Here is a 22,717-nt window from a genome sequence, read left to right as displayed (position 1 = left end):
ATAATATTGACGGCTACATGAAGTACGTAGTATTCACACAATACGCTTGGGGAGCCTGTGCCCTCCCCCCCCCCCAACCGTTCCAAAACGCTCAGCCACCTCTAAAAACTGCCTTCAAACGAGTTTGCAAGATTAGCTAACAAATGCTCCGTATTCCCCTAATTTTGTAATAAATATCTTTTCGCCTGGCTTTTAAGTACACATATTTAGCTTCGTTTTAAAGCTTACCTTCTTTTATCCCAAAGCACAAAATCATCGAACAGTATAAACTCACTCAGAGTTGCATTGAGTGACGACGAACGGTGTCAACAACAACAAATTCCCAAAGCAAGCCGAGTGTGCAATCTATGGACAAGATAAAACGAAAATAGTTAAATAAAACTATGTATTTTTTACTTCCAGGTAGGAAAGACACTGTTTGCAAAGAAAAACAAGTAAGGATAACCGATAACGGGTAAAGCCTTTTCTGGCGCATTTTGCCGTTCACCGCCCTGAACGCGAGTATAAAACCGGCTGATAAAACTCTGAGGTCAAATAATTAACAACGGTGGTCTGAGAAAACAGTCTAAGTATAACATTGCAGTACTGAATTATGGTATGAAATAGACAGAACACGATAAAATACCTGAACTTACACTGAATTCTTGCACACAGAGACGAACATGACGAATGCCCTCGTTTTTCAAGCTGCATGTCTGAGGCTGCGCTTTGGACGACTTATACCCAGACTCCTCCCATTTTTATCGTCACATGACTCACGATTTGTCACGCGAGTGACTGTCCACGCGAGGAAGATCACAGGCTTCCCAAGGTTAAAAATTCGACTCTGCAACATGTGGTGTATGGGACAGCTTCTGTATGTAGAGAATTTTATGGGAATGTCAGGGAAATGGAAACAAATTGCTTATTTATTTTAGAAGGTGAGACAACGAATTCGAATAACTTCACTAAAATGGATTCAAAATCGGCACAAGACACAAGTACACGGCACACTTGAGGTAGGAAAAATTTTCACCAGAAATAAAATACAAACAGCGGCAACAAACATAACACATGGACTACGCATGGTCTGAAAAAAGGAATCTAAAATTATTCAGACCATGCGTAGTCCATGTGTTATGTTTGTTGCCGCTGTTTCTATTTTATTCCTGTTAAAATTGAAATGGACAAGAAACAAGAGCGTTTATGAGGAAACCTTTTATTCAAATTAAACTTATTACCATTGGTGACTTTCCCATACAATTCTCTGTATACAGAGTCGAATTGTGAGCTTGGAAAGCATAACACTCTTTTATCTTAGCCTGAAACAAAGCATGACAAGCCAACGCATTTCACATCAAAAGCTTCATATACTCGAGGGAATCTACTGTGTATAACGTTTGGCTAGTTCAGTATAAATAGGTCTGTTTTGACCTGTTTTTCACTCTCTTCGTTTAAACGGACGGCAGACATAAGATCGTCGCCCTAACTCCTCCCGGAGCGATGGCTCACATTTGTGCCTCCCGCTCCTTTCCGACTCCGGGCTAGCCTTATCCCAACCTGGGGCGTTTGGGAGTGTGGGCTCCCGGTGCGAATTTATTACGAAACAACAGAGAAACAAAATTTCTTGAAATATTCAAGAAAGTGAGTTTCAATCAATAATGTAAGAATTTTTTCAAAATCCGAATTTTTGTCTTTTACAGAGCAAAGTAAACCTGTTTGTATAACGCAGTCAGGTAAACGCGCTCTTATGCAAATCTCTATCCACCATTTAAAAAAAATAACGTTTAATAAGATATATTGAAAAAAGAGAACTGGAGAATCCGGGTATCGATCCCGGTACTTCCCGCATGCTAAGCGGGCGCTCTACCATTTGAGCTAATTCCCCAACCACGACGTTAATTGTAATCCCGAGTTGTAATCTGTGAATCAAGTTAATTGACTTTTAAAAGCTGATAATTTTATGCTTTAACTTCAAAATCTATCACACGAAAGAAGTCGTTACAGACAGTACTGTCCTAGGAAAAAAAACCGGTTCAGGTTATGATCTCAGATTCTTTGTTTGCGGAGACGACAACCTTTTTCTAAAAATATCGTTGGAAAGTCGCCAGGCACACCGAGGATAATACATGGCTGCTACAAAAGAGAGTAAAGAGACTAACCTGTGAGAAAAATGTCTCTTCGTCAAACCATGTTTTCTTAGGGGAAATTTTATTTTGCTTTAACATAATGTTCTATTGTACTGTTAAATTTAAAATCCCTCATCGTAAAAGGAAAAAAAATACATCGTGGTCCGTGTGAGGGTCGAACTCACGACCTTGGCGTTATCAGCACCACGCTCTGCCGACTGAGCTAACGTACCAGTCACTGGTAAGTGGGGTTTTTCTATAAGTAAGAATACCAGGCTGATTGAAGAACAATTAACAAAGTTTAACAAGTGGCAATGTCTTTTATTTATATTTTGCTGTTTACATCTCAACCATGTCATGATTTATTTAAGAGCGAGTTTGATATCCACTGAGCTTAAATTTTTGATATTTATTGTAACCTGACGCGTGTGCCGAAACCGGTGCATTAACAGCGATGTGAATGAAACAATCTTATTCCTCGGCCGGGACACCAAAAAACCCGAGCTTCTTTATTTAATTCAATATCTTTAAATGGAAAAGGTATTTGGCACTTAAATCACAGGGTTCATTCAGCCTTTAGTCAGTCAGTCAGTCGTTCAGTCAGTCAGTCAGTCAGTCAGTCAACCAGTCAGTCAGGCAGGCAAGAGAGCTTTCTCGAATTCGTGGAACTTATTTTTAGAAAGGGTATGCTAAAACACTTTTATAAACTATTCCAATGGCTTTTTTTAAGATTTCGATTACTTTCAATTATTTTAAGAGCAATTACAATTATCGATTTGGAAAAAATAAGTACATTTAGTTAAAAAAATAGTCTGCAGGCACAACACAGGGCGCCGTAGCTCAGTTGGTTAGAGCGCCTGTCTAGTAAACAGGAGGTCATGGGTTCAAATCCCATCGGTGCCTTTTAATTACTTCGAAAAAATTGCCCCTTTTTGTTTCAAAGGAGTAGTTTTTTTTTATTTGTACTACAGCTTCAATAATGCTTTTTAGAAAAAACGATGTAATTAATTACTAGATTTCCTAGGCTGAGAAATTAAAGTTAATCGGACTAATTGCAAATATGAACAGTGATCGATAAAATTATTTCCCAGTGGATTACATCAGAACAGCAGAGATTTAGAAAACGATTTTATAATGAAATTAAACGCTAAAATATTGTTAAAATTCATTTTAAAACTTTAAAAACTTTAAAAAAGTAGACGACGTTTCGGCGCTACTCTACGCCATTATCAAGTCAAAAGAAGTGATAGTTAAAATAAGAATATATATAACGTGAAACAATAAAAATAGTTGTGTGTCCTATGGGCATAATACGTAAAATAAAACAATGGAAAAACTAAAAGTTCTAATTAAAAATAGGGAAGTGTCAAGTAAATAATTTGGCGCGGATAGAGTCACTCTGGGTGTTCAGGGAAGGATTAATGTCCCTGATGAACAGCATTTCATATACGAGGCAGTCAAACTTGCTTCTGTATTTCTTTAACACTTTGAAAAGGTGATTAATCTTTGCTCCTTTGCTGCCATGTTGTGCCTCAAGGTGTCTACCGATCGCAGAATAACGGTGCTCACTAATGCGTTGATGTAGGTGTCGGGCAGTAAACGCGACATAATTTGCATCGCACAAATCACATTGAAACAAGTAAACAACGCATTGTGTGTTCACGATCGGGGGCTTGTTTTCCTTAACGCACAAAATCTGTGACAGCTTTCTGCTGGTAAAGACGGGTTTGACATCGATGTTGATCTTGGATCCCAGAGAATGAATTTCTTTGCGGACGCGATTAGCTGATCGTTGATCTTTAAACGGCAATGAAATGTAGACAGATGGCTCTGATGGGGTTGCGGCGTGCGGTTCTGTATTAGTTTCTTGCCTGAACTTGCGTATTGTGGAATCGACTAATACGTTCGGGTAGTGTAGTTTTGAAAACATGGTGCGTAACTTGTTGCACTCTTTCGTGAAGGCTTCTTCAGTGGAGGATAAACGGTGCGCCCGATCAACCATTGTGTTTACCAGGCCTTTCTTGTATCTGTTATCAACGTGGCTTTGAAAATGGAGCAGAAGGCCCGTGTCAGTTGGTTTTCTGTAGACTTCCGTTTTTAGTGTGTTGTCGTTTCTCGTGATTAGTGTGCCGAGGAATGGAATAGAGCCTTCATGTTCAAGTTCCATGGTAAAAGACAAACTAGGATGGGCACCGTTAAGTACTTGTAAGAAATCTAAAGCCGCGTCTGTGTTGGGCATTTTGACCAGAGTGTCATCAACGTATCTTCGATAGAATGACGGGATCATGTTGTTTTGTTCCAGTTGGTTCTCTATATGGCACATGAAAACATTGGCTAGTAGAGGGCCAAGTGGCGAGCCCATAGCTACACCGTCTGTTTGCTCATACAGCTCACCGTTGAATTGAAACAGCGATTTCTAATAACTCAGTCAGTTGATGCTTTTGGAGTTGCGTACTATGCGTCTTATTAAACCAGTCATCTTAAAAAGCTTTGTCGACAAGAATGTCAATTGTTTCCTTCAGAGGAACATTTGTAAATAGTGCAGATACATCATAGGAGACAAGGATGTGGTCCGATTCGATGCGAGTGTTCTTTATCTCGTCAGTGAAGCTGAAAATATCATTAATACAATATTTGTTGGTGGATAGTGGCTTCAATTTCTCCTCTAACCATTTTGCCAACGGGAAGTTGTATGTGCAAGACGCAGATAAGATTGGTCGCATGCAGAGCCTTTCTTTGTGCGTTTTGGGGAGGCCATACAGATGTGCTAATCTAGAGCTTTTGGGGCAAAGTTGGTCGGCTGTAGCTTTCGGTAGAATCTGATGGACCTTTTCGCGGAGTTGCTTTTCTTTCTCTAAGAGTGGATGAAAGTGTTTAGGAGGTCTCCCTCTGGACTTTGGACGATGTTGATCGATGTGGATAAATTTTGTAGAATCGTTGATAGAGGCCTCACTCAGTAGACGAAGGTACTCGTCTTTGTCCATTAGTACGACACCCCAGCCTTTGTCCGGTTTGGAAATGATAATGTTATCTCTTCGTTTAAGGTTGCTGAGAGCTCTAAGTAATGCTTTAGGTGGAGATGGACCTTTCTTTGCGATGTAATTGAGGGCGATCGAGCGCAAGGTGGCGGATGCAAGATCTTTTTTGTTTGGATCTGGGATGAGGGGATCCAATTTCCAAAAAGCTTTTTCGAAGCTGGCTTGGATATCTTTACTGGAGCAGTGCCGAGGAAGAGAGAATTTAAGACCTCTGCATAAGATAAGCTTCTCGAAGAAGGATAAACGACATGAGGAAATGTTGTTGATGTGTTCGTCTATGTCGGTGTCCTTGGATATCAATCGAGAAAGTTTCTTGGTGTGACACTTCATCAACTCTTGAAACTGAGTTCGTTGGAGTGACCGAAGTGTTTTGATGATGATAACAACTTTGAAAAACGAGCAAGTTTCGCGTACGTCATGATTACATCAGAGAAACTGTTTTTGGTAAGATTTGTTTATTGACCAGCAGTAAGTACTGTTTTGCTGTTTGACGACCTCGCTGATCATGATACAAAGTGCGCCTGTGGCTTCTATTTGCAATAATTATGAAACACAAGACGAGATTATGAGTACGATACAAAACAATTTAAATGGAAGCCGGCAAATTGTGGTGCTAAAGTAGGAATAAGGAAATGATCAGTTGTGTTGAGGTTGATTTCCACTGACCCAAAATATTTTACGTGCGTTTACGTGCGTCAAAACGTTTAGAGACTTGCCTAAACGTGTACGCAGGTTATTTATATATTGTCTCCTTTTTTTATTGCCGCGCAATAAATAAATGAAGTAGGAAGAAAAAAGGGAAATATGATAATTATAAAAAATGCAAAAGAAATAAAAGAAGTAAAAAAGAAAAATGTTTCCGGCAGGGCTCGAACCTGCGACCTTCCGCGTGTTAGGCGGACGTGATAACCACTACACTACGGAAACGACCGTAGTAGGAATGTTCACATAGAAAGGTCTTCTAAAATCTTGAGAGAAAGCTTGTGTTTAATCCAACATGTTCGATTGCCACTACACTAAGGAAACCAGGCAATAGTTTAACACGCATTTTACACGCCCACACCGTGTTACGAGTTCTCAATGGTACTTGGGTACCTTGGTTTTCTGTGTGTGAACAGGACGCTATTTTTTGCTGGTGCCCAGGTACCAGTGCTCAGGTACTAATATGAACACGGCCTTAGTCAGAACCTGCTTACCGTTCAAAGATAGAACCCAGCCACCCAGGCCAGTCGAACTCAGGCCAATCGACTTAAGACTGTTGTTGTAAAGATCGATGTCTACTTTCTAATCAAACGCAAGAAAGTTTCAAACAATCGTGGGTTGAATTAAAATAGTTCCATCTCTAAAATGTGCTTCTGTGCTTGAGCGTCTTCAGCTAGCGTTAGGGGAGGATGAGGTGGAAAAGAGGGCAAGGAAAACTATCTGTAACAACGGTGACGTTCTGATAGACGTTCTCACTAGCGAGTAAACGAAAATTTCAAAAATTTTAACGCTCCTTTAGAGTACACGAACGCAATTCCAGTTGATGTGAGATTTCGTTTACTAAAACTGAAATCCGTTCGAAAAAAAAAAAAAGGAACCGTCCCCGGGTGGGCTTGAACCACCAACCTTTCGGTTAACAGCCGAACGCGCTAACCGATTGCGCCACGGAGACTGCATGCAATGAATAAAGTTTTATTGCTTAACCATTTATCTTATGCTTTATCCATAATTTCTGCTGCTCTTAGGGCCCTGGCTTACGATGTGAAATGCGTTGGCTTGTTAAATCTTACCACAGGCTTCCCAAGCTCAAAATTCGACTCTGCATATGTGGTGTATGGAACTGCTTGTGTATATAGAGAATTGTATGGGACACCGATCGTAAAAAATATAACGTAAATAACTATCTAATTTGAATAAAAGTTCTGCTACCTCAAATGTGCCGTGTACTTGTGTCTTGTACCGATTTTGAACCCAGATCGACCTAATTTTATTAGACTAATCAAAACGACTTAACTTGACTAACAATAGAAGGATCGAAACTGAGAGGTCATGGGATCGATTCCCATTCAAGCCTGAATTTTTTTTTCAGGCTTGCTTTTCTCAACTGCTTAAGTTGAGTACATTACTGCGATGATCTTTCATTTGCTTAAAATGTATATTCGCAGTACAAATATATGAATTTCATATATTCATTTCATGACCAATTACTGTTGAAAAACTTTACGCCAGACTTACGGCCATTTTCATCACAGCTAAATTGACCAATCAACTTCGACGGACCAGACTAATGATGACATCATCCACTGACAAGAACATTTCATTGGACTACCGCTCAGATTTTCGAAATGTCAGTCGCCAGCAACAGTTCTTCCCAGAACTACTCTCACTAGGACGATCGCACTATACAACCTACTAAACACCGGGTAAATCACTATCCGATAAAAATGTTATACAAAACCTACTTCGCCATCCACCGGATAAATCGTTATCCACACCCTGAAAAACTGGGGACATGGTGAATAAAATTACATCGGGGTAAAGACACATTTTTCCACATTTGAAGTGTGACTGGGGATTAGCGCAAATGGTAGAGCGCCCGCTTTGCATGCGGGAAGTACCGGGAACAATACCCGGATTCTCCATTTTTTTTTTTTTTAAGAAAAAGCAAATGCAAACCCTAAACAATTACCACTTTATTTTCACAGGAAAGGATATTGGATTTCTGTAAATTCAAAGGATCGTTTATTGAAGAAGAGAAAAAAATAACAACAATGAACAAAAGAGCAAACATTACATGATGATTTAATTTTGTATTTTTTCGAGTGACGATGTTTGCCTTTTTATCACGGTCATCATTCACAAGATTGATTGCCCTACCTAACCGTATTCTAGTAAATTATGCTCAAGATGCATTGAGACATTGCTTATTATTACGAAATCATCTTTCTCATATTTCACTGATAAGATAAGAAATTCTTTTGATAAAAGCAATAAAAAGGATTGGAGAATCCGGGTATCGATCCCGGTACTTCCCGCATGCTAAGCGGGCGCTCTACCATTTGAGCTAATTCCCCAACCACGACGTTATTTGTAATCCCGAGTTGTAATCTGTGAATCAAGTTAATTGACTTTTAAAATCCGGAGCTGATTATTTAATGCTTTAACTTCAAAATGTATCACACGAAAGAAGTCGTTACAGACAGTACTGTCCTAAGAAAAAAAACCGGTTCAGGTAATGATTTCAGATTCTTTGTTTGCGGAGATGACAACCTTTTTCTAAAATTATCGTTGGAAAGTCGCCAGGCACACCGAGGATAATACATGGTTGCTACAAATGAGAGTAAAGAGACTAACCTGTGAGAAAAATGTCTCTTCGTCAAACCATGTTTTCTGAGGGGAAATTTTATTTTGCTTTAACAAGATGTTTTATTGTACTGTTAAATTTTAAATCCCTCATCGTAAAAGGAAACAAAATACATCGTGGTCCGTGTGAGGGTCGAACTCACGACCTTGGCGTTATCAGCACCACGCTCTGCCGACTGAGCCGAACGGAACAGTCACTGGTACGTGGGGAGTTTAAATAAGTAAGAATACCAGGCTGATTGAAGAACAATTAACAGAGTTTAACAAGTGGCAATGTCTTTTATTTATATTTTGCTGTTTACATCTCAACCATGTCATGATATTTAAGAGCGAGTGTGCATCCACTGAGCTTAAATTTTTGATATTTATTGTAAGCTGACGCGTGTGCCGAATCAGCGGCGAATCAGGTGCATTTACAGCGATTTGAATGAAACAATCTTACTCCTCGGGACACCAAAAAACCCGAGCTTCTTTATTTAATTCAATATATTTAAATGGAAAAGGTATTTGGTACTTAAATCACAGGATTCATTCAGCCTTTAGTCAGTCAGTCAGTCAGTCAGTCAGTCAGTCAACCAGTCAGTCAGGCAAGAGAGCTGTCACGAATTCGTGGAACTTATTATTAGAAGGGGTATGTTAAAACACTTTTATAAACTATTCGAATGCCTTTTTTAAGATTTCGATTACTTTCAATTATTTTAACAGCAATTAAAATTATCGATTTGGAAAAAATAAGTACATTTAGTTAAAAATAATCTGCAGACGCAACACAGGGCGCCGTAGCTCAGTTGGTTAGAGCGCCTGTCTAGTAAACAGGAGGTCATGGGTTCAAATCCCATCGGTGCCTTTTAATTACTTCGAAAAATTTGCCCCTTTTTGTTTCAAAGGAGTACCGGTAGTTTTTTTATTGGTACTACAGCTTCAATAATGCTTTTTAGTAAAAAACGATGTAAATTAATTACTAGATTTCCTAGGCTGAGAAATTAAAGTCAATCGGACTGATTGCAAATTTGAACAGTGATCGATAAAATTATTTCCCAATGGATTACATCAGAGAAACTGTTTTTGGTAAGATTTGTTTATTGACCAGCAGTAAGTACTGTTTTGCTGTTTGACGACCTCGCTGATCATGATACAAAGTGCGCCTGTGGCTTCTATTTGCAATAATTATGAAACACAAGACGAGATTATGAGTACGATACAAAACAATTTAAATGGAAGCCGGCAAATTGTGGTGCTATAGTAGGAATAAGGAAATAATCAGTTGTGTTGAGGTTGATTTCCACTGACGCGAAATATTTTACGTGCGTTTACGATGAACGACTTGCCTAAACGTGTACGCAGGTTATTTATATGCTGTCTTCTTTTTTTTATTGCCGCGCAATAAATAAAAGAAGTAGGAAGAAAAAAGGGAAATATGATAATTATAAAATATAAAATGCTAAAGAAACCAAAGAAGGAAAAAGAAAAATGTTTCCGGCAGGGCTCGAACCTGCGACGTTCCGCGTGTTAAGCGGACGTGATAACCACTACACTACGAAAACGACCGTGGTAGGAATGTTCACATAGAAAGGTCTTCAAAAATCTTGAGAGAAAGCTTGTGTTTAATCCAACATGTTCGATTGCCACTACACTAAGGAAACCAGGCAATAGTTTTACACCCATTTTACACTCCCACACCGTGTTACGAGTTCTCAATGGTACTTGGGTAGTTTGGTTTTCTGTGTGTGAACACGACGCTATTTTTTGCTGGTGCCCAGGTAGCAGTGCTCGGGTACTAATATGAACACGGCCTTAGTCAGAACCTGCTTACCGTTCAAAGATAGAACCCAGCCACCCAGGCCAGTCGAACTCAGGCCAATCGACTTAAGACTGTTGTTGTTAAGATCGATGTCTACTTTCTAATCAAACGCAAGAAAGTTTAAAACAATCGTGGCTTGAATTAAAATAGTTCCACCATGTGCTTCTGTGCTGGAGCGTCTTCGGCTAGCGATAGGGGAGGATGAGGTGGAAAAGAGGGCAAGAAAAACTATCTGTAACAACGGTGACGTTCTGATAGACGTTCTCACTAGCGAGTAAACGAAAATTTCAAAAATTTTAACGCTCCTTTAGAGTACACGAACGCAATTCCAGTTGATGTGAGATTTCGTTTACTAAAACTGAAATCTGTTCGAAAAAAAAAAAAAAGGAACCGTCCCCGGGTGGGCTTGAACCACCAACCTTTCGGTTAACAGCCGAACGCGCTAACCGATTGCGCCACGGAGACTGCATGCAATGAATAAAGTTTTATTGCTTAACCATTTATCTTATGCTTTATCCATAATTTCTGCTGCTCTTAGGGCCCTGGCTTACGATGTGAAATGCGTTGGCTTGTTAAATCTTACCACAGGCTTCCCAAGCTCAAAATTCGACTCTGCATATGTGGTGTATGGAACCGCTTGTGTATATAGAGAATTGTATGGGACACCGATCGTAAAAAATATAACGTAAATAACTATCTAATTTGAATAAAAGTTCTGCTACCTCAAATGTGCCGTGTACTTGTGTCTTGTACCGATTTTGAACCCAGATCGACCTAATTTTATTAGACTAATCAAAACGACTTAACTTGACTAACAATAGAAGGATCGAAACTGAGAGGTCATGGGATCGGGGCAGGGTATTCCCATTCAAGCCTGAATTTTTTTTTTCAGGCTTGCTTTTCTCAACTGCTTAAGTTGAGTACATTACTGCGATGATCTTTCATTTGCTTAAAATGTATATCCGCAGTACAAATATATGAATTTCATATATTCATTTCATGACCAATTACTGTTGAAAAACTTTACGCGAGACTTACAGCCAATTTCATCACAGCTAAATTGACCAATCAACTTCAACGGACCAGACTTATGATGACATCATCGACTGCCAAGAACGTTTCATTGGACTTCAGCTCAGATTTTCGAAACGTCAGTCGCCAGCAACAGTTCGTTTCAGAACTACTCTCACTAGGACGATCACACTATACAACCTACTTTACCTCGGATAAATCACTATCGGATAAAAATGTTATACAAAACCTACTTCGCCATCCACCGGATAAATCGTTATCCACACCCTGAAAAACTGGGGACATGGTGAATAAAATTACATCGGGATAAAGACACATTTTTCCACATTTGAAGTGTGCCGGGGGATTAGCTCAAATGGTAGAGCGCCCGCTTAGCATGCGGGAAGTACCGGGATCGATACCCGGATTCTCCAGTTCCTTTTTTTTTAAGAAAAAGCAACGGCAAACCCTAAACAATTACCACTTTATTTTCACAGGAAAGGACATTGTATTTCTGTTAATTCAAAGGATCGTTTATTGAAAGAGAAAAAAAAAATGACAACAATGAAGAAAAGAGCAAACGAATTATGATTTAATTTTTTTTTTCGAATGATGATGTTTGCCTTTTTAACAAGGTCATCATTCACAAGATTTATTGCCCTACCTAACCGTATCCTAGTAAATTATTCTCAAGATGTATTGAGACATTGCTTATTATTACGAAATCATATTTCTCATCTTTCACTGTATAAGAACAGAAATTCTTTTGATAAAAGCAATAAAAAGGATTGGAGAATCCGGGTATCGATCCCGGTACTTCCCGCATGCTAAGCGGGCGCTCTACCATTTGAGCTAATTCCCCAAACACGACGTTATTTGTAATCCCGAGTTGTAATCTGTGAATCAAGTTAATTGACTTTTAAAATCCGGAGCTGATAATTTTATGCTTCAACTTCAAAATCTATCACACGAAAGAAGTCATTACAGACAATACTGTCCTAGGAAAAAAACTGGTTCAGGTAATAATCTTAGATTCTTTGTTTGCGGAGATGACAACCTTTTTCTAAAAATATCGTTGGAAAGTCGCCAGGCACACCGAGGATAATACATGACATACATGGCTGCTACAAAAGAGAGGGAAGAGACTAACCTGTGAGAAAAATGTCTCTTCGTCAAACCATGTTTTCTCAGGGGAAATTTTATTTTGCTTTAACTAATGTTTTATTGTATTGTTGAATTTAAAATCCCTCATCGTAAAAGGAAAAAAAAATACATCGTGGTACGTGTGAGGGTCGAACTCACGACCTTGGCGTTATCAGCACCACGCTCTGCCGACTGAGCTAACGGACCAGTCACTGGTACGTGGGGAGTTTAAATAAGTAAGAATACCAGGCTGATTTAAAAACAATTAACAGAGTTTAACAAGTGGCAATGTCTTTTATTTATATTTTGCTGTTTACATCTCAACCATGTCATGATTTATTTAAGAGCGAGTGTGCATCCACTGAGCTTAAATTTTTGATATTTATTGTAACCTGACGCGTGTGCCGAATCCGGTGCATTTACAGCGATTTGAATGAAACAATCTTACTCCTCGGGACACCAAAAAACCCGAGCTTCTTTATTTAATCTAATATCTTTAAATGGAAAAGGTATTTGGCACTTAAACCACAGGATTCATTCAGCCTTTAGTCAGTCAGTCAGTCAGTCAGTCAGTCAGTCAGTCAGTCAGTCAGTCAGTCAGTCAACCAGTCAGTCAGGTAAGCAGGCAGGCAGGCAAGCAGGCAGGCAAGCAGGCAGGCAGGTCAGCCATCCATCCAATCAATTAGTCTTTTGTTTGTTCGTTCGCTTGTCCGTTTGTCCTTTACTTCTTTCGTTCTTTTTCTGTAAGCGCCAGAGGTTTTATTTTTGCGAGTGGCGAAGCTACAAGTGAAAAGGAACCTCTTCTAGCAGCTACCTGACCTATAGATAAGAGCCTTTGGCACCCCGGAAACATGCGGGAAATTTTAAGTTTTCAGAGAGCTTTCTCGAATTTTATAAACTATTCCAATGGCTTTTTTTAAGATTTCGATTACTTTCGATTATTTTATCAGCAATTAAAATTATCGATTTGGAAAAAAACAAGTACATTTAGTTAAAAAATAATCTGCAGACGCAACACAGGGCGCCGTAGCTCAGTTGGTTAGAGCGCCTGTCTAGTAAACAGGAGGTCATGGGTTCAAATCCCATCGGTGCCTTTTAATTACTTCGAAAAATTTGCCCCTTTTTGTTTTAAATTAGTTTTTTATTTGTACTACAACTTCAATAATGCTTTTTAGTAAAAAACGATGTAAATTAATTACTAGATTTCCTAGACTGAGAAATTAAAGTTAATCGGACTGATTGCAGTGAGCGATAAAATTATTTCCCAATGGATTACATCAGAGAAACTGTTTTTGGAAATGGAAAGCCGGCAAATTGTGGTACTATAGCAGGAATAAGGGAATGATCACTTGTGTAAAACAAAGCCGATCTCGCTAAACGGCAGATGCTTGTTCGACTTGTTCGAGAAGGTGTGATCGTTTAATGTTGTTACGGTACTCACCAGGGTTTGCTCACCGCTAGACACCGGTCTAAAGTAATAATGACCAGGTTACAGACGGTTGCCATCATACATAAAGAAACAAACCAAGGGTCCTTTTTGCTGTTTTAAGGCAAAGATCTTCACGTTAGAATCTTACGGTGTATACAATAGGTAGTAGATAAAATATGAGCGGGAGATCTGATCGGCGAGCCATTGTAAACTCGATTGTAAACGGCTATACAGATCGGTAGCCTGCTAATACAGCCGCCTCTTATTCGCGTCCCGCAACCAAGAGCGAAACGAGAGGCGGCTGTATTCGCAGGCTAACAGATCGGACGCGAATATTTTATTCCACTTGTGAAATAAAAACAATAAATTGAATGCAAAGTATTTTCATTTTTAGAACCCCAGAAACGCTATTTTAGGCATCCTGGTAGAGGTTTTGTACTATTATAGATGCCATCATACAACAATTAAAGATAATTAGTTTGAGTGTCTCCCCCCAAAAAACACATGCTCATCACACGCTCTTCCCCTTGATGCCATATTTTTTTGGCGCGGCCCCCTCAAATCCCCCCTCCCACCCCATAAAAAAAAAACGTTCCCTTAATGCATGCATCATAAAATACATGTAATGCAAACATATCAGATTCACTCAGATTCGACCCAGATCTACACCTTTCTTAACTGAAATTAAGCATTGCTTACGTTTTCTTATGTCTGACCAGTCTCTACCGTTTATCACGACTTCTCTTTTTCTTTTTAACCGTGCGCAGCCGGTTCATAATTTTGCCGGCATTTTGTCGTTGTCGTTTTTCTTTTTGTTTTGTCGGTAAATCATTCCAGACAAAACGTGTAAATTAAATACTTAATTTACACGACCTCACAAGCTGTAAGCTTTTATCCATATCGTGTTTTTAAATAAAGGCAACTACTACTACCCACGCGGCCCAGCCGGCTCCTTGGTCACGGTCACGCAAGATTTGATGTTTTACTGGCGATCATCACTCGTTTAACATGAACACTCTGCCCTCTGTTTAGAGTGAAATGTATATTTGTGTGTCATGACATTCGAGTGTTTTACCAGAAGAGAGGACTGAAGAACCACATAGCGAAACCAAAGACCGCTTGGACATGTCCAAGCTATTTTAAATAATCATTCACCTATTTTAAAAATATTTACGAATACTCTGCGCTCTGTTTGTGTGAAATATTTATTTTTGTGTTATTCAGGCGTTTGGCTCGGAGCGAATACAAGTCGTACAATTTACCCGGAACGTGTTGAATATTGGAAAACAGCGACTTGTTTTCTGGATATTCCAATATTTGTTTTGAGTTTATTTTGGGAATCGAAACGTAAATTGCAAGCTCAGCAAGAATGTGTCAAGGAACGGAATACACGTCATCGCTCCAGGGGAATTACCTGTGCAGTCTTTTCTCAAGATTTTTTATTGTCCGGCGCTGTGCCTTTCTAGCCAAAGAACTGAAAGAGGTGGTCACACATTAATCGCACGGTTATAAACTGCTTGCAGGTTCTTGTTACCCATTGGCAATTCTCGATCTATACCTTTCACGACCCTTTCTGCTGTTTCGTTGAAAAACCACTCGCCGAAAATCAGTTCACATGGGTTGAAGAGCGCTTTATATCAAAGTTCAAACATCTCGTGTGGAGACGAATCGACATTGTTGACAGTTGAACAATCAAACGGAATAAAGAACTGAACGCACCAATCAAACGAAGATGAATATGCAGGAAAAAAAACGGAATCTGATTCAATGCAGATCACCCTCGGTAATTTGACTGATGGCAGATAGTTATGGTCACATGAAGCATTCTGACAGATAATTCACAATTCAGATATCTGGATCAGATAAGATGATGTTTGAGCACGTTGAATAACCGCTTCCGTATCTGCGATATTCATTATTCCTTTACTGAAAATGACTTATTCTTTATTCCAAGCTATGAAACCTTAAATATTCTTTATTCACTTTTTAACCCAAAATGTAATAAATTTTCTAACGCAAAATGTAATAACTCTAAAATTTATATATATTTCGAAATCGTTTAGCAAAACTCAGTGACATTAACTTTTAGTTGGTTTTACGCGAGTTCAGCATTATAGACGAACCGCTCCTTTGTTTTACTGAACAAAAGCCCCTGTTTAACTCAACTCCTACAGACTCATTGCAGGAAGGGATATTATGTTGATATGCTAGCAGGGCTACGAGTAGGCTTGCATTGCATATCCTTCTGAATTTAACGCTGATACTTTGTGGTCGTAAGTCCTACCATGTGCTCGGTGTAAAATGACGACTGTTGTTTATTTTAAAATCGTTTGCTTGATTTTATCCTTCACCTATTAATTCTCCGCCTTCGAAGTAATCAACAAGATCAACAAAAACAGACCAAAAAGAAGAGTATTTCTTGTTTTAAATAAAACATAAGTTTCGACTACTTGAATACAAAGTTGATATTATTGTGAAATCCGGTGGATTTTTTATATTTCCCAAATTTACTCAAAACTGGGAAGAGGCCAAATGGTTGTAAAACTGGTCTTCAAGGTTCCTGTTATCGGTGATCCTATTTTACCATTCACTTTCATGTTCTTGTTGACCTTCTTCAATGAGTAAATATTAATTGAATAGGATAGGTGTGAAGGAGACTACAGACTGCAAACAATTATTCAATGCGACAATATATTTTTTAAAATATTAGCACGCCTTAAAGTGCCAGTTTTTGTGGGTGGCAAAAAGGCGTACAGTTAAAGACGAAGAATACCGTTGCTTGTATCTGTTTTGCTATTATCACGGATTTGGCGGAATGGGGGGGGGGGGGGGATTCTAAATCCTCCCCTATCTGTTTTCACTTTGTCGGATGCTAAGAGGCCAATTTTGCCTGTTCTTTTTAAACACGTTTGGTTTGCTACTATTTAACGTACAAACCTATTAACAGATAAGATTCAAGGCTCCATTTGCTCCCCAATCCGATCTTATAAGGACAGCATGGTTGGAGGAGGTACAAAATTCCTAACTCCAATAAGTACCTGCCAGAAGGATAATGGGGGAAGATAATCCCTGGGGGGGAGTTCCTATTAGGTCCTTGTTAACTTACAGGAGGTAAATTATTGAGTGCAATTCCTTAATTGATGAAACAGACATGTTATTTAAGGGTTATTACATTTTGCGTTATTACATTATGCATCATTTTGCTTTAACATACTGTTTTAGTGTACTGTTAAATTTTAAATGGAAAAAAAAATACATCGTGGTCCGTGTGAGGGTCGAACACACGACCTTGGCGTTATCAGCACCACGCTCTGCCGACTGAGCTAACGGACCAGACATTGGTACCCAAGAGTTAAAATAAGTAACAATACCATTCGTTAAATTTTAACTTCTTTAAGGTGGAAGGAAAGGGAAAAGGAGGAAGGCTAATTGAAGAATAATTGGCAGAGATCAACAAGTGGCAATGTTTTTTATTTCTATTTTGCTGTTTACATCTGTGATATCCACTGAGCTTAAATTTTTGATATTCATTGTAACCTGACACGTGTGCCGAATCCGGTGCATTTACAGCGATTTGAATGAAACAATCTTATTCCTCGGGACACCAAGAAGCTCGAGCTTCTTTATTTAATTCAATATCTTTAAATGGAATAAGTCAGTCAGTCGTCAGCCATCCAAGGAATCAGTCTTTCGTTCGTTCGTTCGCTCGTCCGTTTGTCCTTTTTTTCATTCGTTCTTTTTTTGTAAGCGCCGGAGGTTTTACTTTTGCGAGGTTGCAAGTGAGAAGCCTCTTCTAGCAGCTACTGGACCTATCAATAAAAGCCTTTTGCACCCTGGGAAATGGTAAGTTTCCAGAGAGCTTCCAATATGAGGTCTCGTATCATTTGCTTTATTTAAAGTTACATTTAAAGAAACAAAATGAATGTTTCGAATTTATGTTCCCAGAGTCAGGTGGTTGCTAGCAAACTTTGTCCTGCTTACAGAAAGAGGACCACGAATTCAGAGAGAGTACACCTTTTCCAAAATGGCGGAAAATACACTTTTTTTTTTTCATGTTAATTGGCCTTCTTGGCCTCGATTGCATCTGCAGTAGTCAAAAGAATCTTTGGATTAAAACGAGGCCATGAAGACCAATTAACATGAAGTCAAAAGAATACAGGCTTCTCGTCGTCCACTTTGGAGAAAGGTGTATAAAATTAACATACCCAGCACAACAAGAAAACCGAAGATCACAAAGATGACAGGCAACAAAGTCATTGCCCCTTGTTCAGGGAGGTGGAATGTCCCCACATAGATGATTTTAAAATTTTCTTTAAACATCAATCATTTGGGCGCTTATTTCCAATATATTTGTTTAGCGTTCGGTAATGCTTTTGGAGGGTGAACACTTGCGTAAAAAAAGTCGATATTGCGCGCGCGTAACTAGATCCAGTCTCAGGCCGCGCAATAAAAAAAAAGTAGAAAGAAAAAAGGAAACATGATAATTATAAAAAATAAAATGCTAAAGAAACGAAAGAAGGAAAAAAGGAAAAATGTTTCCGGCAGGGCTCGAACCTGCGACCTTCCGCGTGTTAGGCGGACGTGATAACCACTACACTACGGAAACGACCGTGATAAGAATGTTCACATAGAAAGGTTTACCAAAATCTTGAGAGTAAGCTTGTGCTTAATCCAACATGTTCGATTGTCACTACACTAAGGAAACCACGCAATAGTTTTACACGCATTTTACACGCCCACAGCGTGTTACGGGTTCTCAATGGTACTTAGGTACTTTGGTTTTCTGTGTGTGAACACGACGCTATATTTTGCTGGTGCCCAGGTACCAGTGCTCGGGTACTAATATGAACAAATCACATCGGTGCCTTTTAATTACTTCGAAAAATTTGCCCCTTTTTGTTTCAAAGGAGTAGTTTTTTTATTTGTACTACAGCTTCAATAATGCTTTTTAGTACAAAACGATGAAAATTAATTACTAGATTTCCTAGGCTGAGAAATTAAAGTTAATCGGACTGATTGCAAATTTGAACAGTGATCGATAAAATTATTTCCCAATGGATTACATCAGAGAAACTGTTTTCGGTAAGATTTGTTTATTGACCAGCAGTAAGTACTGTTTTGCTGTTTGACAACCTTGCTGATCATGATACAAAGTGCGCCTGTGGCTTCTATGTGCAATAATTATGAAACAAGACGAGATTATGAGTACGATACAAAACAATTTAAATGGAAGCCGGCAAATTGCGGTGCTATAGTAGGAATAAGGAAATGATCAGTTGTGTTGAGGTTGATTTCCACTGACGCGTAATATTTTACTTGCATTTACGTGCGTCAAAAAGTTTAGAGACAATGTATGAACGACTTTCCTAAACGTGTACGCAGGTTATTTATATATTGTCTTCTTATTTTTTTGCCGCGCAATAAAAAAATATTTCCCAATGGATTACATCAGAGAAACTGTTTTTGGTGAGATTTGTTTATTGACCAGCAGTAAGTACTGTTTTGCTGTTTGGCGACCTTGCTGATCATGATACAAAGTGCGCCTGTGGACCCCCCCCCCCCCCTGTGGCTTCTATTTGCAATAATTATGAAACACAAGACGAGATTATGAGTATGATACAAAACAATTTAAATGGAAGCCGGCAAATTGTGGTGCTATAGTAGGAATAAGGTAATGATCAGTTGTGTTGAGGTTGATTTCCACTGACGCGAAATATTTTACGTGCGTTTACGTGCGTCAAAACGTTTAGAGACAATGTATGAACGACTTGCCTAAACGTGTACGCAAGTTATTTCTATATTGTCTTCTTTTTTTATTGCCGCGCAATAAATAAAAGAAGTAGGAAGAAAAAAGGGAAATATGATAATTATAAAAAATAAAATGCTAAAGAAATGAAAGAAGGAAAAAAGAAAAATGTTTCCGGCAGGGCTCGAACCTGCGACCTTCCGCGTGTTAGGCGGACGTGATAACCACTACACTACGGAAACAACCGTGGTAGAAACGTTCACATAGAAAGGTCTTCTAAAATCTTGAGAGAAAGCTTGTGTTTAATCCAACATGTTCGATTGCCACTACACTAAGGAAACCACCCCACACCGTGTTACGAGTTCTCAATGGTACTTGGGTACTTTGGTTTTCTGTGTGTGAACACGACGCTATTTTATGCTGGTGCCCAGGTACCAGTGCTCGGGTACTAATATGAACACGGCCTTAGTCAGAACCTGCTAACCGTTCAAAGATAGAACCCAGCCACCCAGGCCAGTCGAACTCAGGCCAAACGACTTAAGACTGTTGTTGTAAAGATCGATGTCTACTTTGTAATCAAACTCAAGAAAGTTTAAAACATTCGTGGGTTGAATTAAAATAGTTCCATCTCTAAAATATGCTTCTGTGCTTGAGCGTCTTCAGCTAGCGTTAGGGGAGGGTGAGGTGGAAAAGAGGGCAAGAAAAACTACCTGTAACAACGGTGACGTTCTGACAGACGTTCTCACTAGCGAGTAAACGAAAATTTCAAAAATTTTAACGCTCCTTTAGAGTACACGAACGCAATTCCAGTTGATGTGAGATTTCGTTTACTAAAATTTGAAATCCGTTCGAAAAAAGCAAAAGGAACCGTCCCCGGGTGGGCTTGAACCACCAACCTTTCGGTTAACAGCCGAACGCGCTAACCGATTGCGCCACGGAGACTGCATGTAATGAATAAAGTTTTATTGCTTAACCATTTACAGTCTTATGCTTTATCCATAATTTCTGCTGCTCTTAGGGCCCTGGCTTACGATGTGAAATGCGTTGGCTTGTTAAATCTTACCACAGGCTTTCCAAGCTCAAAATTCGACTCTGCATATGTGGTGTATGGAACCGCTTGTGTATATAGAGAATTGTATGGTACACCGATAGTAAAAAATATAACGTAAATAACTATCTACTTTGAATAGAAGTTCAGCTACCTCAAATATGCCGTTTACTTGTGTCTTGTACCGATTTTGAACCCAGATCGACCTAATTTTATTAGACCAATCAAAACGACTTAACTCGACTAACAATAGAAGGATCGAAACTGTGAGGTCATGGGTTCGATTCCCGTTCAAGCCTGAATTTTTTTTTTCAGGGTTGCTTTTCTCAACTGCTTAAGTTGAGTACATTACTGCGATGTTCTTTCATTTGCTTAAAATGTATATCCGCAGGACAAATATATGAATTTCATATATTCATTTCATGACCAACACACAGAAAACCAAAGTACCTAAGTACCATTGAGAACCCATAACACGGTGTGGGCGTGTAAAATGCGTGTAAAACTACTGCGTGGTTTCCTTAGTGTAGTGACAATCGAACATGTTGGATTAAACACAAGCTTACTCTCAAGATTTTAGAACACCTTTCTATGTGAGCATTTCTACCACGGTTGTTTCCGTAGTGTAGTGGTTATCACGTCCGCCTAACACGCGGAAGGTCGCAGGTTCGAGCCCTGCCGGAAACATTTTTCTTTTTTTCCTTCTTTCGTTTCTTTAGCATTTGATTTTTTATAATTTATTGCGCGGCTTGAGACTGGATCTAGTTACGCGCGCGCAATATCGACTTTTTTTACGCAAGTGTTCACCCTCCAAAAGCATTACCGAACGCTAAACGAATATGTTGGAAATAAGCGCCCAAATGATTGATGTTTAAAGAAAATTTTAAAATCATCTATGTGGGGGCATTCCACCTCCCTGAACAAGGGGCAATGACTTTGTTGCCTGTCATTTTCAGTTCGTAATCTTCGGTTTTCTTGTTATGCTGGGTATGTTAATTTTATACACCTTTCTCCAAAATGGACGAGAAACCTGTATTCTTTTATCAAATTTAAAACGATTTCTGGCTTAAAAACTTTAAAAATACGAGCTTTCGGCTGTTTGAACTACAGCCTTCGACGGGTAAAATGTAAAAAAGGTAAAAAATGCAGTGTGTGAAGTTGCGAAATAAAAATGCTAATAACTAAGAATATTTGTGAAAAAGAATGTTGTACTGTCCAGGTAGAGGACAGGAATTGTTATCCGCATTGGGAGTTAGCTTCGAATGACACGCTTCCAACGTTTTTGTTTTCTTATGCCGCCTTTGTCAATGACAGATGCATTATCAGTCAATCGCGTGATTATTGGACCAGACGTGATTAGCGATTCTCGAACCTTTTGCCGCGGTTTTAACATTTCTCAGGTGTTCTTTTTTCCTGGTGTTGAAGGATCTGCCCGTCTCACCAATGTAACGCCATGAACACTCAGCACAAGGAATTTTATAGACAACGTTTGCAGAGCCTTCAACACCAGGAAAAAAGAACAGAGAGAATACACCTTTTCCAATTGGGCGGAAAATACACAATTCTTTTGTCTTCATGTTAATTGGCCTTCATGGCCTCGTTTTAATCCAAAGATTCTTTTAACTACTGCAGATACAATCGAGGCCAAGAAGGCAAATAAACATGAAAACAAAAGAATTGTGTATTTTCCGCCATATTGGAAAATGTGTATTCTCTCTGAATTCGTGGTCCTCTTTCTGTAAGCAGGACAAAGTTTGCTAGCAACCACCTGACTCTGGGAACATAAATTCAAAACATATATTTTGTTTCTTTAAATGTAACTTTAAATAAAGCAAATGATACGAGACTTCATATTGGAAGCTCTCTGGAAACTTACCATTTCCCGGGGTGCAAAAGGCTTTTATTGATAGGTCCAGTAGCTGCTAGAAGAGGCTTCTCACTTGCAACCTCGCAAAAGTAAAACCTCCGGCGCTTACAAAAAAGAACGAATGAAAGAAAGGACAAACAGACGAGCGAACGAACGAACGAAAGACTGATTGATTGGATGG

The 22,717-nt window shown here is 39.1% G+C and overlaps 18 non-coding genes across 18 annotated transcripts; 4 read left to right on the top strand and 14 right to left on the bottom strand.

Annotated features, from left to right (window-relative positions):
• Positions 1-1,794: 1,794 nt before the first annotated feature.
• Trnaa-agc (transfer RNA alanine (anticodon AGC)) lies at positions 1,795-1,867 on the bottom strand. Its single transcript has one exon. It is a non-coding gene; the product is annotated as a tRNA-Ala (tRNA).
• Positions 1,868-2,268: 401 nt separating this feature from the next.
• Trnai-gau (transfer RNA isoleucine (anticodon GAU)) lies at positions 2,269-2,341 on the bottom strand. The gene has a single exon. It is a non-coding gene; the product is annotated as a tRNA-Ile (tRNA).
• A 596-nt stretch (positions 2,342-2,937) lies between these two features.
• Positions 2,938-3,011, top strand: Trnat-agu (transfer RNA threonine (anticodon AGU)). The gene has a single exon. It is a non-coding gene; the product is annotated as a tRNA-Thr (tRNA).
• Positions 3,012-6,000: 2,989 nt separating this feature from the next.
• Trnav-aac (transfer RNA valine (anticodon AAC)) lies at positions 6,001-6,073 on the bottom strand. The gene has a single exon. It is a non-coding gene; the product is annotated as a tRNA-Val (tRNA).
• A 653-nt stretch (positions 6,074-6,726) lies between these two features.
• Trnan-guu (transfer RNA asparagine (anticodon GUU)) lies at positions 6,727-6,800 on the bottom strand. Its single transcript has one exon. It is a non-coding gene; the product is annotated as a tRNA-Asn (tRNA).
• Positions 6,801-8,129: 1,329 nt separating this feature from the next.
• Trnaa-agc (transfer RNA alanine (anticodon AGC)) lies at positions 8,130-8,202 on the bottom strand. Its single transcript has one exon. It is a non-coding gene; the product is annotated as a tRNA-Ala (tRNA).
• Positions 8,203-8,609: 407 nt separating this feature from the next.
• Positions 8,610-8,683, bottom strand: Trnai-gau (transfer RNA isoleucine (anticodon GAU)). The gene has a single exon. It is a non-coding gene; the product is annotated as a tRNA-Ile (tRNA).
• Positions 8,684-9,264: 581 nt separating this feature from the next.
• On the top strand, positions 9,265-9,338 carry Trnat-agu (transfer RNA threonine (anticodon AGU)). The gene has a single exon. It is a non-coding gene; the product is annotated as a tRNA-Thr (tRNA).
• A 624-nt stretch (positions 9,339-9,962) lies between these two features.
• Positions 9,963-10,035, bottom strand: Trnav-aac (transfer RNA valine (anticodon AAC)). The gene has a single exon. It is a non-coding gene; the product is annotated as a tRNA-Val (tRNA).
• A 648-nt stretch (positions 10,036-10,683) lies between these two features.
• On the bottom strand, positions 10,684-10,757 carry Trnan-guu (transfer RNA asparagine (anticodon GUU)). Its single transcript has one exon. It is a non-coding gene; the product is annotated as a tRNA-Asn (tRNA).
• Positions 10,758-12,092: 1,335 nt separating this feature from the next.
• Trnaa-agc (transfer RNA alanine (anticodon AGC)) lies at positions 12,093-12,165 on the bottom strand. The gene has a single exon. It is a non-coding gene; the product is annotated as a tRNA-Ala (tRNA).
• Positions 12,166-12,580: 415 nt separating this feature from the next.
• On the bottom strand, positions 12,581-12,653 carry Trnai-gau (transfer RNA isoleucine (anticodon GAU)). Its single transcript has one exon. It is a non-coding gene; the product is annotated as a tRNA-Ile (tRNA).
• Positions 12,654-13,466: 813 nt separating this feature from the next.
• On the top strand, positions 13,467-13,540 carry Trnat-agu (transfer RNA threonine (anticodon AGU)). The gene has a single exon. It is a non-coding gene; the product is annotated as a tRNA-Thr (tRNA).
• A 3,595-nt stretch (positions 13,541-17,135) lies between these two features.
• Trnai-gau (transfer RNA isoleucine (anticodon GAU)) lies at positions 17,136-17,208 on the bottom strand. Its single transcript has one exon. It is a non-coding gene; the product is annotated as a tRNA-Ile (tRNA).
• A 1,200-nt stretch (positions 17,209-18,408) lies between these two features.
• Trnav-aac (transfer RNA valine (anticodon AAC)) lies at positions 18,409-18,481 on the bottom strand. Its single transcript has one exon. It is a non-coding gene; the product is annotated as a tRNA-Val (tRNA).
• A 1,309-nt stretch (positions 18,482-19,790) lies between these two features.
• Trnav-aac (transfer RNA valine (anticodon AAC)) lies at positions 19,791-19,863 on the bottom strand. The gene has a single exon. It is a non-coding gene; the product is annotated as a tRNA-Val (tRNA).
• Positions 19,864-20,489: 626 nt separating this feature from the next.
• On the bottom strand, positions 20,490-20,563 carry Trnan-guu (transfer RNA asparagine (anticodon GUU)). Its single transcript has one exon. It is a non-coding gene; the product is annotated as a tRNA-Asn (tRNA).
• Positions 20,564-21,283: 720 nt separating this feature from the next.
• Positions 21,284-21,356, top strand: Trnav-aac (transfer RNA valine (anticodon AAC)). The gene has a single exon. It is a non-coding gene; the product is annotated as a tRNA-Val (tRNA).
• Positions 21,357-22,717: the final 1,361 nt, after the last annotated feature.

Source organism: Oculina patagonica, chromosome 4 (assembly GCF_052425735.1).
Source record: "Oculina patagonica isolate OP01 chromosome 4, crgOcupat, whole genome shotgun sequence".
NCBI lineage: Eukaryota > Metazoa > Cnidaria > Anthozoa > Scleractinia > Oculinidae > Oculina > Oculina patagonica.
This window is presented reverse-complemented; position numbering and strand designations above follow the sequence as displayed.